The following is a 15,325-nucleotide window of genomic DNA, read 5'->3' on the forward strand; positions in this document are numbered from 1 at the left end:
CAGTGGCCTGAAGCAGAAGTTCTCTGTGCTGGGGAGCAGGATCTCTTCTTTTGAAGGCAACAAGCCTGCTTAGATGAGTTCAGCTGTGACACATAAGCCCAAGAATCCACTCCATGTGTACGTGTAGCTACATGTACGTGTAGTATGCTACATGTAGTGCATGTGCACTACAGGAAGGGATTAAATTCTGTTTGCTTGTCTGTCCTTTCAGAGGTGCTCACAGTACTACAGGTCATGTTGTGACCATGTACTCACAGTAAATATTGGGACTGTGAATCGTTTTGAAACCCTCTAATTAATATCTGTGTGGTAGACTGAGTAAAATAAGCACACAGGCCCTCATGTGCACCACACTCAAAAGCTGTGATCTACATCAAAATGTATACTCCCCCATAGGAGGTTGGTCCTGGGGTGGTGTGGGTGTGTGTCTTTCATTTTCCATATTCCCTTCAGGACAGGCTCCCTGGCAGCCTACTTACAGCATTGTCCACAAAATCAGATTCATTACCTGATGTACAACAAGCCAATAATTACACACTCAAAGGGGGTGCCCTACTTTAATTGATAAAAGGTATGTCCTGCCTTGGAGGTGCAGATCAACTCTGAAAAGGGTGTGTCCTATTAAAAACATTATAGTATTGTAAGTAAGCATCATCTGTTTTACTTGAAAGGTGACCAGTTTAGGATAAGACCGTCTCACAAAAAGGATTTATTCATTGTATTCTAGTGCATATGATCCTGAATGGAGAGGGGGCCCATCTATATCACCATCATCTCATTCCACAGAATGCAAATCCTCTTGGATGCTATCAAAGGCAGGGAATAGGATAAAATCCTTTCCTTCTCTGTGAATCAGTCCAGTGGCAGTGTCCTGCGCTGTAACTGTGACACTGCAGCTGATTTCTTTTCAGCTAGTGGGATAGAATTTTTTTTTCTTTGTGTTCTCATGGAATGCATCTGAATATACATATCTATGTAGAGAAGATGCATATTTGGAAAGGAGATTTGACATGAAAATAGATGTCAGCAGCTAAATTTAAATTTTTGTATTTTGCAAACTAACTGTTGTGATACAGAGCACAATAAGCAATTAAAGCTCATTGTCTATAAACAGGACTAATATTTTGTTTTTGACTTCATATGATTGTTGTGAAGCTGCATAAATGAAAAGAATATTGAGTTCCTAAATGCAGACTTTTCTTAATTACTTAATTTTCTGTGACAATCAGCACAAAATAATAATAATAATAATCAAGTAGAATAATTGTCTTGCAGAAAGCATATGAAGTATGAAACTGAGGTGCTCTGGATGCTGTTAGAAAAAAATTGAGGACATAAGTAGTTTGGGAATTAAGGTAGAGCCTCTCTGCATGGGAATTGATTGTTTCTCCTTGTTCTGACCTCATCACTCCTGCTGCACCTGAAATGTGTTCAGAGTCACAGAGCAGCCAGGTATTGCTCACCTCACTGTGACCCGTGCAATCAAAAGCTGCCTTTTTGGTGCAACAGAAAACAGCTCTTACAGAAGCACACACTACTGAGGCCAGAGCTTTTGTTGGGAAATTCAGCTTTCTCCCACCTCCTGTCAGTCTTTACCTTTTTATTTGAATAATGTCTGCTCCTCAGTGTTCTCATTTCCAAACTGCTGGGAGCATGAGTCTCCATAGAGCAAAGTACTTAGCAGTACACCTGGTTAGAAGCTTTTTAGATGGAAGTCAGAGGGAGATTTGTGTTTACTTATTTAGGACTCCTGTGGTCTTAGCAGAATGTGACAGCAGTCCCAGCAACAGAAAATCACGATGACTCTGGCAGTCTCCTGAGAAATGGGAAATGCAGGGTAGGGCCTGCTTTCCCAGATGCCAACAAGAATCCCAATGGGAATCTGCTAGAAAAAGGGATCATGTTGCAGAAGTCCCAGTGGTGTGGTAGCAGTGCCAGTGCTGCTCAAGCTCTGCAGAGTCCTGGATGGAGGCACTAGGTGCACTGTCAGTGTTGCCTGGTGCACCTTTGGGATGTGTATGTGCAGAGGACTGGGAGCTTGGGTACTGGGAGCTGGACACTAGGTACTAGTGTCTGGGGTTTGGTGCTCATAAAACAAACACTGACAGAGACAGACCAGAAAGAATAAGAAAAGCATTATGGACTGAAACAAGATCCTTTATCTCAGTGCAGAACAGAGAAATTGAAGTTACTTTTCTTTGAATCAAAGTACCAAAACAAAAAAATGAAGCAGATAAAATACATTTGTGTAGTACTACAAATCCTTGGATATCAAAGCAGTGAAAAATTATAGCTGTTATGCTGCAGCATTCAAATAAATATTTACATATCTTTAAACTAATGCCCTACTACCTTGATTTATGTTGTATCACTGGTAACTTAGTTTCCACCAGTATAAGTTACTACCACTGAAAATGCTGTCTTAGCCATCAGTGTTTTAGCCAGTGATTTCTTTATGTTTAAAATGTATTCGTACAGAGGTAACACTCTGTACCAAGCCAGCTCTCCAAAACCCCAGCAAAATCAGTCTCTCGTTTTGTTTTTTTTTCCCTTCCAAAAGAATGAGTTTGATCCATTTTGTTAATTACATTGGCCTTTGGTCATGTATAGTAATACTGTGAATAGTGGGCTCGGTTCACAATCAAGTAGCATGAATTCCTATTAAGGTAATGAGAAAGTATTGTTTAAAGAAAAAAAAAAAAAGATTGCTACACTGTCATCCTGCAGCACCAAACACAATGGCTGCTCAGGATTGGGCTTTTTCCATTAGAGCACTGTTTTTCACCTTGAATCAGGACTGGTCATTTGTTTTCCTATTAGATGTAGATGATTTACATGTTCAGAGGTAGCAAAGCAGACTGACATAGTGGTTTGCAGCAGAGTCAATAGCCCCATTTAGTGACTCAGGGATGCTTTTCTAATAAATAAGCATTAATTACACAGGTATTGCTGTGAACCAAGCTCATTGTCCAAAGGAAGCACATTTCTTGCCTAATTAAAAGTCTTTACATAGGAGTATGTTTTTATAATGGATTTGAATAGCTGCTGTGCAAGTTATTAAAATCATATGCCTTCCTGCTCACACTTTGTACCAGCACAAAAAATGAATAAACATGCAGTAAAATGTAGCACCATTTAGAAAATAATGTGTAAAAATAGTAGGTATTTCCTAGAACTGTCCTGGGACATCTTGCTTCCTTTGGTGGGGAGGAACATAAAGGTGTAAGTAATGGAATGGCTTCCCTCTCTTGCAAGTGTTCAAAGAAAATCAACAGGTGCATTTGGTGGAAAATGTGGTCTTTTTTTGCATTCACAGTCTTCTCCCAAACTGTAGTGGATAGAGACTGTGTAAGACTTCTGTTCTGCTGTAAGTTATGGGTTTGGCTGCTTTTTCAAGGCAAAGTCAATGAGTGTCTCCTAAGATCACATAGAAAAGGAACACCTTTATTAAAGTGTTTGTGCAGTGTGTGTGCATGTGTCATGATTTTCAACCAGCCTTTCCAGAGCAGCGTTTGCAGTGGCTGCAGTTAATGCTGCTGAGCTGTCCTTTTCATCTGGAAGTGGTGAGCTTTAGCCACAGCGCAAGCTACAAGCTCCCCCCTGTGGCACCACAAATTTTGTTGTGCAAGGAACACACTTTGCTTTGAGGAATTCATAAGCAAGAACTCTGAACTTTGAGAAAGTACTTGAGCCTATGCTGGAATGATTTGGATTCAGCTCATCCTCCTGAGCAGACCTCTGCATCAGGGCAGGTGAGCCCGGGGGTTTCCTTGCATAGCTGGGTCTAGCTTAAGTTCTTCTGAGTAGAGGTGAGGTGGCAGACTGGGGAAACATGAGTGAAGGAGGATGTGTGCCACATCGTTATTTAATTGTATCTTCTTTTTAAACAGTAAAGTCTTGTAGACCTTCAAGCCTTAATTTGATTTCCTCTGCCACGATGAATCCACTGGATTTGTGTTTAGTTTCCACACAATAGTGAGAACAAAACCAGGTCACTCACCTTTCACAACCCTTCTCCTGCTATAAATATTCTAAATAGTGCACTTTGTGCTCAGCTATATCTAAGAGAAAAGTAATTTACTGCCCATAAATAGACATTCACCTGATCATCACTATCTGCTGCCTTCTCCCAGTGAAAGAGGAGCAGTTCTTTGGCTGAGAGATGGCAGTCATCCTGTGTGAAGTGTGTTTCATTTGATGTTTTCTTTTACTGGGTGAGGGTAGCACAGGGTGCAATGCATTTTATGTTCTGTTTCACAGCACCTTCTCTTGACAGCAGTGGATGTGGAACATTGAAAGGCAGATTATGGACAGAAGTAAAATGTAATGATCCAAGCATTTGGTCTTCCTAAGCAAGATATGGTGGCCAGCTGTTTCCATTTGTGCTGACAGATCTTCATGCCTCATTCCACATGGAAAGTAGACTTGACTATTAGAGATCATTACAGGATTTCCCTTAAAGAGAGGCATTTTCATTTTCTCTCCAATAAGACTAGTAGATGAAAGTATTACCATATTCTTATAATCCTTATTCTTGGTTTTGGTGAGTGACTTTAAAATTTCCAAAACAACAAAGTTAGGGGACTTTACAACAAGAGAACAGGATCTTGCTGTTTTTCTGTCGGGCTCTTCCTTCCAACCTCGTTCACTGAGGTTATTTGGGAGCATTTCTCATCTCTAGTTCCATCAGGACTAGCACAGTGTCTTGTTAAGTTTGAGCTGCAAGGTATTAAAGACTTTGAAAAATTGTGCCAAAAGGAGCTGGAACTCTCTTTCATCTTTATTTATAGCCATACATAAATTACAGATTGTGTTTCTGTAGCTTGCCTCATTTCAGAGACACTTCACTGTGGCTAACAGTAGTTGCTGTAGTTTAGATGGGAAAAAGATATTGATGTGATTTTGGCTTGATGTGGTATCTCTAGATGAGGTTTTAAAAATCTCTGCCTGAGGTTCTTCAGTAACTTTGAGATTTCAGAAATGGATGCTTTGTCCTCTTGGTTAGCACAAGTTAGTGAGAAGCCTCTCTTCAGAGGGCAATTTTCAACTGAAAAGCACCTTCTTGGGCCATTGCCCTGTTTCTTCCTGCTCTCTCACAACATCCTAGAGTCATCCCATGATTCAGCCTGTGGTTATGATCAGACTGATTTTGATTTATGTGTGGTCACTGCCACTACTGAGAAGAGAGAAAACTTCTTAAAATTTAAAGTCTATTTTATAGCACAACAGTTTATATCAAGTGAAGAAAATGGAATCCAACATGATAAAACTACTTGATGCCTTTTAAAACTATTTTTTTCGACAGTTTGTTGAAGATCAGTGGATTCTCCCTGAAGAATCAGGCATTTTTCTATTTTAGTAGTATTGTCTTGAAAATTCCTGTCTTGATTCGGAGCGTTGTCTCTCCCTGCACTTTAGCCATTCACCAGATGGTGGAGCTTAAGGTATTGTCAGTGAGCTAGAACTGAAGGAATTTCACAAAATCCTTTGGATTGGAGAGTTTGGAATGTGTATTATCTCCTCCCTGTTTTGCAGAGGAAATCCTGGATCAGCATGACAGCTCCTCAGGCCACAGCACCTCGCACTCAGGAATCTTAGTGGTCCCAGACTGTCTGGTACCAGCACAATGTAATTAAGCCAAAATATCATCACCTAAGACGCATCAAAGAACAGAATCATTGTACAAAAAATGAGGATCATTGTGCCCGGCAGATGCTAGTGATGTTCTTTGGATTACTGGGAAGCTAATGATTGGGAGAGAGAGGAGTGTTTGCCTCATGTTTCTGCCCCAGTCCCAGCAGGCACTGAATGATAGAACAGTTTGGGTTGGAAGGGTGCTTAGAGATCACCCAGGTCCAGCTCCTGTGTCATAGGGAGGGACACCTTCCACTAGACCAGACTGCTCAAAGCCCTGTCCAACCTGAACTTGACTGGTGTCCCCATGGGCCAGAAGCTGCTCAGCTTGATTCCTGTGTGGGGGTTTGCCATGCTGGGCTCCACACACCTCTTGGCAATCTTAGGCTCATGCAAGCTCCCGGGGAAGACTCTCCTGGCACCCAAACCACTGCTGCCTTGACATGGAGTTGACTTGTCAGCTGCAATCATTGCACTGCAGTAGCAGGAAGCCGTTTGGACAGCAGGGACCCAAACCCCACAGTGCCTTGGGGACAAATGTCTCAGATGTTGAACCTGAATCAATTCTCTGTGAGGCTGTGACAGAGCAGCAGGGGTACATAAGGGTGTCTGCAGTGACATGTGTTACCAGGATGCTGCACACCAATGGGCTGCACGGAAAGAGCATTCTCATGGCTTTCTGCTTATATACACAAGTTAAGTCCAGTCTGGATCATGCTAGGTCATGTTTAGTAGATAACTGGAAGCTGGATAGATTTGTCTAGCTGCATTATGGATGTACTCAGGATTAAGACTTCATACTGAACAGTACTTGATTAAAAACATAGCATCTTCCTTAGCTTTGCTCAGCTCTAGTTTGGGAGGAAGGATAACTGCCTTCTCTGCATGATGCAGGGAGTGCTTGCCTCAGAGCAGCCCTTGTTCATGCTCTTTCTGGGTTGGAAAGATGCAGTTGGGGTCCAGTTATTTGGTGGAAGTTCATGTAGATCCTTTTCCTTGATGATGTGGATGGGATGACATTTTGACTCTTGCCCTTACACGAGCTTTCTTCTGAAACTGTTTGACCTGAGTAGCTGCTCTCTGTAGTGGCAACACATGTCACAGTGCCAGAAATGTCTTTTTTGGGTGAAACCAGAGTTTCACCTAGATCCTGTTTTGTCAGTGTTCTATCTTTGGGAATGGCTAAAGGCTGATGCCTAGGGAAGAGGAGAAGAATAGAGCAAATGTATAGCAGTTGTTCCCTACAGTACTTTTCTGATCAGTGGTGATTTCCAGCTGATGGACTCATTGAACTAGAGATGATGCATTTATGTTCAATTGCCCTTTTAGGGACTTGGAACAATTCTAGTGGGCAGTTTTACCAGACCCTGTTAATCCTAAGGCTAATTTCCCACCACCTCAACTGAGAAGCTGTAATGGACCCATTGAAAATCCCTTCAGTGTTGAATGTAACAGATTCCCTTGGTTAGCCATCTAGGTGCTGACAACACTGATTAGTGAAGATTCAGTTCCTTCAATTTTACACCATTCCAGTGAATGCTGCAAAATCATATGCTCAGGATAGTAAAACCCATGAAGGGTGGCAAAAATTTTGACCTATTGAACTGGAATGAGTGGTTCAGTGTCCTCATGAAAAAGAAATGAAAAATAATTTTCTGCCTATTTTATTTCAAAACAATAGACTTATCTCTGTTTCAATTACATGTCCTTTTTGAACAGTGAAGATAAGTTCTGCTGTGTATTCAAAACATCAGTCTCTTTCCTATCCTGAAAAGCAATCAATAGGCTCAAAACACTATTGGCACCTAGCAGAAGCTAACCACAGCTAAGAGTGAGGTTAACAAGGCCAACTCACTTGCTCAGGAAGTTTTTGAGACAAATCTGAAACAGAGTGTTCCTGTCTGGCAACAAAGAATTAATTAAGTGTTTTTCTTAGCTCTTAAAATGCATTTAAATGCCAGCATTCTCATGGGGAATATTGGTTTCTGAAAAGAATTTGCATCAAAATTATCTTTGTACCCACTTCTTTAGAAAAAGAGTTAATTGCCATTTGTTTTCATAATCACTGTGCCAAGTATTCCAAGTATGAGGAAATACTGAATTCTGCATCTGACTTGCAGCAGCAGATTTACTCCAGACAGCCTCATCTCCCAGAAAATTGATGGCTGTTCCCGTTGCAGGGCGGCTTGGATGGAGTGCTGCAGCCCTTACTCTGAGGCAGACCTGCTGTAGACCTTGTTTGTTCTGGTGCTGCCAGAGTCCAACAGGGGTGGTCTGGTTCCTCCAGGTTTCATGCAGCAAGAGAAAAGAGATTACCCCTGCCGAGAAGTACAGGCAGAAAAAGGAAAGACGTACAAGAGCACAGCACCAGAGACTGCTGAGAAATGACTGTGATGTGGTAAGGGTTTTTCAAAGGCCTGTGGAGGTTATCTAGATTACCTGGAAGTATAAATGCAAAGGGAATTTGTTAAATTTCATCTCTGTCTGCACAGGTGTTCTTGTTCAAAGTGAAGATGAAGTTGATGCCATTAAGGCAGTTTCACGTCACAATTTTCCTGAGTTCCACTGGATTTTTCTTGAGTTTTCCATGGCAGACACATCATGATACTCTTCTCTTTTCCAAGCTGGGGCTGGAAGAAGGAAGGACGGAAGGAAGAGGAGCCATTTTTCTAAGGGTCAGAAATGAGAGAATTGGGTACCTTGTTAAAGAGATGAGGCTTGAGCAGACATCAGCCCTTCAGAGCAATTTGTCACTTGCAGAAAATCTACTCAGGAGAAAGCAAGGCAACATCAAGGGCTGAAGGATGACAGAGGCTGAGAATGGTCACCTAGGGAAGTCTGAAAGGTAAAAAGAGAAGCCTTTGATGAGGTATAGCCAGTGAGTGCTAGGAAGCAAGAGGACAAAAATAGAGTTAAGAAAATTATTGGGGGTAATGCTCTGAAGGGAGTAGGTGCAAGAGAGGACAAGACTGGAAAGGAGAAGGGCTGTGAAGGGATGTGAGAAGAAATGACAGATTTTAGGGAGGCTGAGGAAGGTAAGAAAGCAGAGACATAGAAACAGTCATCCAGAGGTCAGCATAAGTGAAAGATGATATGCAGGAAAAGGGTAGAAGGGACTCAGAGGAATCTGGTATTGACCAGTCAAACACAAAGGGCAGTGCTAAAGCAGACCAGTGAGGGGATCATCCATGGCAAAGGTGAGATCCATTCCAGTGGATTAATTTCTGTATGAAATACAGACCACAGCTGTGGGGCAAATCAATGAAATAAAGAAGCCAGGTAATCAGATGGGCAACAGTGTGAGAGGTGAGAGTTAGTGAGGCTGTGGTTAAAAGGTAACGATCTCCAAGTTGTGCCCTCCAAGAGAGGTCATCCAAGAGTTATGGCACAGCAGTTTCAGGATGCGATATGTAGAGAAGTTGGATGAATTGGTGATGATGGGAGAGGGTGAGAAAGAGTAGGGAGGTGTTTGAGTTATTGATAATGAGAAGAAAAGCCCAGCAACCTCTTTCTACTTTTTGTCCCTGGAGTAATTAATTGCTAAGAAAGATGTGGGAAAGAAAAGGAAGGAATGCAGTGACCACAAGAATGAAGAAATGGTGAGATGCTATTTGAGGATAAGGAGAGAAAAGTTGATAAAAAGGGAGGAAATATGATTAGGGAAAGGAAAACTGAAGGAAAACAAAGCAATAGCACTGGAGAGGACAGGGTAGCACACGCAGTTGGAAAAGACCTTTTGAAAATGCTACTTGGATTCCAGGGTTCTTACAATTCTGAACAGAAGGGTGTTGTCATTTCACTGCAGAGGTTCCATGCTGTTGTCTACTATCACAAAAGTTTCATACCTTCTTGGTGTTTCTCATGGGCAGTTCCTCCAAGCACTAACTCTTTCACAAAACAGCCAACCAACTCCAGTTCCCTTCTCCACCACCCCACTCTTTTATAGCACTCTTCTTCTCACTGGTTACAGCTGTGGCCTGTTAAAGTCAGGCCTGTTCCTAATCTTTGATAATTGTCCCAGCTGCAGCTCCGTAGGGGTAAGATTACTTTCTACACTATCTTTATTTTCTTATATTCTGTCCTCCCACCGAAGGGGAGGAAAATGCAGGTCCCTTTGACTCAGAGGTGACTCTGGCTGCTGCACTGTGCTCAAACCACTACTAGTTTTTCCTGTGACAGGCTGAGTTCCTTCTCCCTTTGTGGTACCTGCATCCCAACAGTCCATAATCCACAGTCCCATGCCACATGTCTCAGATAAAGGTACCTTGTCCCTGAAGTAGAGAGAGAGCTTCATAAATGCAAAGCTTAATGATAGAACACCCTGAAAGACACAAATACCCCAGAAGAGTTTTGCCCTGTGCTGTGTTTCCAAACTGGTGTTTCAAGTATGCAGAGCCACCATGCATTGAAAAAACTTTCTTCTGAGGCAACAGCAAGAGAGCTGCACCCCTCGCAGCATGGTAGTGTCACGTTCAACAGAGCATCCTCTGTGCCTGGGGCATGGGCACAGCTGCCCTGTGTTGGTAATGTCTTCCAACACCATTTGGCAGCCCCAGGTGTGCCCAGGGGCAATTCTGCCCTCCGAGCTGCCCCTGTGATATCAGCCAGGCAACACTGGGCCACTCTGGGGGCATCCATCCTAGGGAAACCTTCAGGTGACAAGTCCTAAGAGCCAAATATCAACAGTGCCTGCTGCTGAACTGCTCAGGAGCGGCCAGCTCTTGTAAGGTGGCAGCCAGGGCTGCACATGGGTCTGGCCTTCCTCATGGCCCTGGTGACAGGAAGACCATTCATGAAGAAATCAGGCACAACCCTTCCATGTTTTGAGGATCTGCTTGTGCAATGGCAGCATTGTTTCCAGTCACCAGGCTGACATGAAGATTTAGGCAATGGAGCTGCTCAGCAGGAGGGCCCTTTCTGAAGACGAGGAAGCACAAACATCTCAGTGCTGCTGGAGACTTGCTTGGAGCATGTGAGGAACCTGTGAGGCTTTGGCTAACTGCTGTATGCAAAATGAGCAGGAGGGAGGATGCCTTGGCCAGGATGCCCCTTTAAAGGTAGCCTTAAATAGCCTGCTCTGTGCATGGGCCAGAGAATTTAATAGGTCTGTGTGATTCTTTATGAGCATTTTGTAAAGCTCTTTGAGAAACCCTGACTTGAAAATATATATAACATTGCGAGGGGGCGGGGAGGGAGATGGTGGATAATATTTTGGGGATGATTTCTTGACCCCAGAAGGTTAATTTATTCTTCTTTTCGATTTAATTAATGAAAAATCATGTCTGTTCCACACTTTTTCAATTATCTTTTTAAGATCTGCAACCACAAATATTTTGAATCTACACAAGTCACCCTAAAGGTTGAAAATCCTTTATCTTTCTTCCAGATATTAGTAGATACACCCACAGTTAATTTCAGGTCTTAAATACCACAGAAGCAAAGTCGCCTCACTCTGCAGATCACGGTCTGCACTTTACCATGTTGTTAGAGTACAGTTACTGAGGGATAATGTGAACTCAGCAATGTGACTGACAGTAAATTCATAGGGTCATGCTGTGTAGCAACTGGAAGAATTAGTCTTGACTAGTGAGATGCCTCTCTGCCTTGTAGCTGTCAAAATCAAACACTAGTTTGAAATTCATTGCACTGGGTGCCTGCCAGAAAATGCAATGCAATGCAGTTTATTTGAATTCCAAGTATCCTGAGTAGGGCTGAAGCTGGAGTAAACAATATCCCTAAAAAAACACTGTGAGAGCAAAGCAGTTGTAGTCATTAAGGAAACAGTGAGCCTAAGCTGTGATCAATCCTAATTCTTTTCTTGCCAAATAGAGCAGTAACAATAGCCTTCTCTTTTAACAGAAGGATCTCTGAGAACAAATATCCTCTACTGCTCTAAAATTACAGTTATCTTCTCACTCCTAAGTTTCCAGGATCATGAGTTTCATGGAGGTGCCAATTAGGAATAGGCTGTCACTCGCTTCTAGTGGTGGGGCAAAGGGAGTGTTAGGGCAAACAAGCTTGGACAACTTTGTAAATCAGTGGAGTTAATAAGGGCCCAGCAGACATTTATTGGTTGGGAGATGAATCCTCTGAGGCTCTCAAATTCACAAAGAACATCCTCTCAGAATCCTGTGACTGCCGACCTTGGTGGGAGCTCTTTCCTCACAGGACCAGAGCTCCCCATCTATGTCTCTGTTCCCATTCCAGTCACTCTCCCTGTGCCAGCAGCATACGAGTGTCCCTGCAATCACTGCTGTGAGCTGCTGGCCATGGTCTCATCAGACAAAGAGGAGCAATAAGGATAACCCCACCTGGACTGTGTCCTTCAAGCTCCTAGTTTCTGTCAGAGTAGCTGACTGCTGTAGGAGGTAAAGAGAGGAAGGTGAAAATGGGGGTCTGGAAGTCCTAAACTCTTCATCATGTAGATAGGCTGTGCTGCAGGGCCTGTCCATGCAACTCAGATGGCCTCTACCCCCAGAGATGTCACAAAATTCTGCTTATTTTGGCAAATTGGCAAAAGTCAGGGTTTTGTGTAGAACCTCAAACTTATCAAGTCTCTACTGGAAGCTTTTTTTTCTTATGTCTCAAAGATACCACCATCTGCAATGTGGGGGGTACAAGCACCTTGCGGGAATAGCAGCTTAGAATCCCTCCATGTGCCTTTCCAGTTCAGTGCTCTTCCACTGCGGAGGGCTCAGTACAGAGGGATGAGGCATTTTTCCTGTTTTAGAAGCAGCCACAGTCATGTTTTATTTGGAAGAACCCATAGTAAGAGAGGCCAAACTGACACACCTTTTAGTAGACCGCTGCTTGCCGTGATGAAGCTTTCAGGACTCAACATTTCATTGTGCTGACTGAGCTTTAGCAGCTGAAATAGCCTTGAACCTGGACAGACAGTGCTGCATCTCTGATGGCGCTCATCATCAAAGCCTGTGTCAATCTGTCTCTCTCCTGACAGTTCCCAGGGTGTGAACACTGATGTCCAGGCATCACATTGGCAGAGATCCTGTACCACTGGGGATTGCATGCTTCAGGCAGTCAACAGCACTCAGGTTTGACATGCTGCTGGACTTGGGTTTTGTGACACCAGGCAGGAACACGGGGAACTTGTTCGTGAGGCTTTAAATACAAATTTTGCAAAGATTTTCATAAGTAGCACTTATATTCTGCTATTTTAGTGCTGGCTAGTTGCAGTGTTGAAAGGTGTTTGGCAAGGCAGCAATGGCTGAGTTATATCAACTCAGTCTCACCAAGAGATGAGGAATAGGGGATCATGACATGGCATTATTACATTCACTGTTCTGACAAAACTGCATGGTAGATTAATACAGCTCTCTCCATATGCATAAACACTCAAAGGAAAGTATTAATTTGCTCCAGAAGCTGAAGCAGTTTGATAGAGAGGTGCAGCATTACTGCCACTCTCTATTGTGGTATGTGCCAAGGAGTGGCAGAATTACAGGTGTGGCTTCTGTGAGAAGCTGCTAGAAGCTTTACCACATCTGATAGAGCCAATGCCAGCCAGCTCAAGAACAGATCTGCCAGTGGTCAGGGTTGAACCCATGAGTGACAGTGGCAGCACCTCTGGGATGACGTGTTTAAGAAGGCAAAAAAATTGCACAACAGCAACTTCAGCCAGAGAGATGAGAATGTATGAGAGAAACAGCTCTGCAGGCACCCAGGCTGGTGAAGAAGCAGAAGGAGAAGGTACCAAGTACCAGAGGAGGGATTCCCTTGAAGCTCCTGGTGAAGACCCCTTAGGAAGCACACACTGACACAGGCTCCTGGAAGAAACTGTGGACCCATGGGGAGAGAGAGAAGCTCACAGTGGAGCAGGTTTGCTGGCAGGACTTGTGATCCAGCCCCAGAACACTGGAGTAGTCTGTTCCTCAAGGACTGTATCCTGTGGAGGGGACCCAATATCAATATCTACTGATATTTGGAGCAATTCATGCAGCCTGTGGGAAGAACTCACACTGGGGAAGTTAATGGAAAAGTGTCTCTGGGGGGAAGGGGCAAGGGGAGACCCCACATTGGAGCAGAGGAGGAGTGTGAGGAGTCCTTCTCTTAAAGAGGAAGGAGCAGCAGAGATGATGGGCTGAACTGACCACAGCCTCATTTCCTGTGTCCCTGTGCTGCCCTGGGGGAGGAGGTAGAGAAAATCTGAGTAAGGTAAGCTGGTGAAGGAGAGAGGGGTAGGGGGAAGGTGTTTTGGTTTTATTTCTCATTACCCTACTCTGATTTGATTTGTAATAAATTAATTTTCCCAAGTCAAGCCTGTTTGCCCATGACTGTAACTGTGGAGTGATCTCTCCCTACTCTCACCTCAACACATGAGCCTTTTGCTATATTTTCTCTCCCATCCAGCTGAGGAGGGGAGTGGTAGAGTGGCTCTAGTGGTCATCTGGCATCCAGGAGGATCTGCTAAAATGGAGCTTAACAGAAGTAGTGCTGGGCACTTTGTCCATAAAAGTCATAAAATCAGAGAATCATTTAGTTCAAAAAAGACTCTTAAAATCATTGAGTTCAACCGGTGATGATCTTAACACTGAACACTGACGTTGCTGTAGAAGAATGGCATGGAAAATACATGTTTTCAGGCATAACACAAGAAACAAGTCATGGCAGCTCTACAGCTGCCTAAAAAGCTTTAGTTACTCCTTGTTTGTTTGCAGCATTCTTTAATGACATAATCTCCTCTTCTTTAGTTTTTGTTTCAATGAGTCTACCAGATGGGCATACAAGAATCCTGATTCCACTGATGCTCATCTGGCATTTTCATTTAACTTAAGCAGGTTTTCATTTTCTTCTGGCAGGTTTTTTTTTGAATCTCTACCTAGAAGTTGGATTGGGTAAATACCCCACATATCTTCAAGAACACATGCCTAAACCATTTTGTTATTATAAAACCAGAAATCTGTCTTTTGGTTTAAGTGGGAGGGTTACCAAAACATATAAATGTAAACAATATAACAATTACATTAAAGAAACTGTTTCCAGGCAAGTAAACCAGGACAAAAGGCAAAATTCAGCAAATAAATTATTGGCTACTTATGACTTAATTTAGCAAATAAACTATTGGCTACTTGTGATTTGCCCGTAACAAGTATATCTTCTATGCTGTCTTTTTTAAAAATGAGCATTTATTTTACATGATGCAGCTATTTGTGCTTCTACCAACCTATAGCTCACACTGAAATAGGCAGCCAGCAAGGATAAGGAGTGGTTACCAGGTGCATGTAGTTTTACATTGCTGGAAGGTATTTCCTGTCTCTCTTTCAGTCTCTTTTCTCTCCATTAGTGGCCTTCAACAGAATTGTACACTTCAAAATAATTACATTTTTAACATACTTTAAACTGTTTCTGTTAATTTTGGAGTAAAATAGACACTTAGGCTTATGCATTTCAATATTCCTAGCATTTTGTGCAGGTTTAGTGTTAAAGCAGTGCAAAACATTTACAAAACAAGGGTCTCAGATCCTTTAAACAAAATTGTTTGGAATGGTGGTTGCCATTAGAGTAAGTGGTCAGAAACTTCTTGGCAGTGTTTAATGTGGCATTCCTCCTTTCTCATGCATAAATAAAGCAAATGTCACTGGAACTTAGTAAAAGGCTGCTATATTTTCCCTTGGATCTGAAACTGTGATTGCAGATGGAGTAGAAGACACTCCACAGCAGATGTGGCTTTAGC

The sequence above is a fragment of the Camarhynchus parvulus genome, chromosome 3 (assembly GCF_901933205.1).
Source record: "Camarhynchus parvulus chromosome 3, STF_HiC, whole genome shotgun sequence".
Lineage (NCBI taxonomy): Eukaryota > Metazoa > Chordata > Aves > Passeriformes > Thraupidae > Camarhynchus > Camarhynchus parvulus.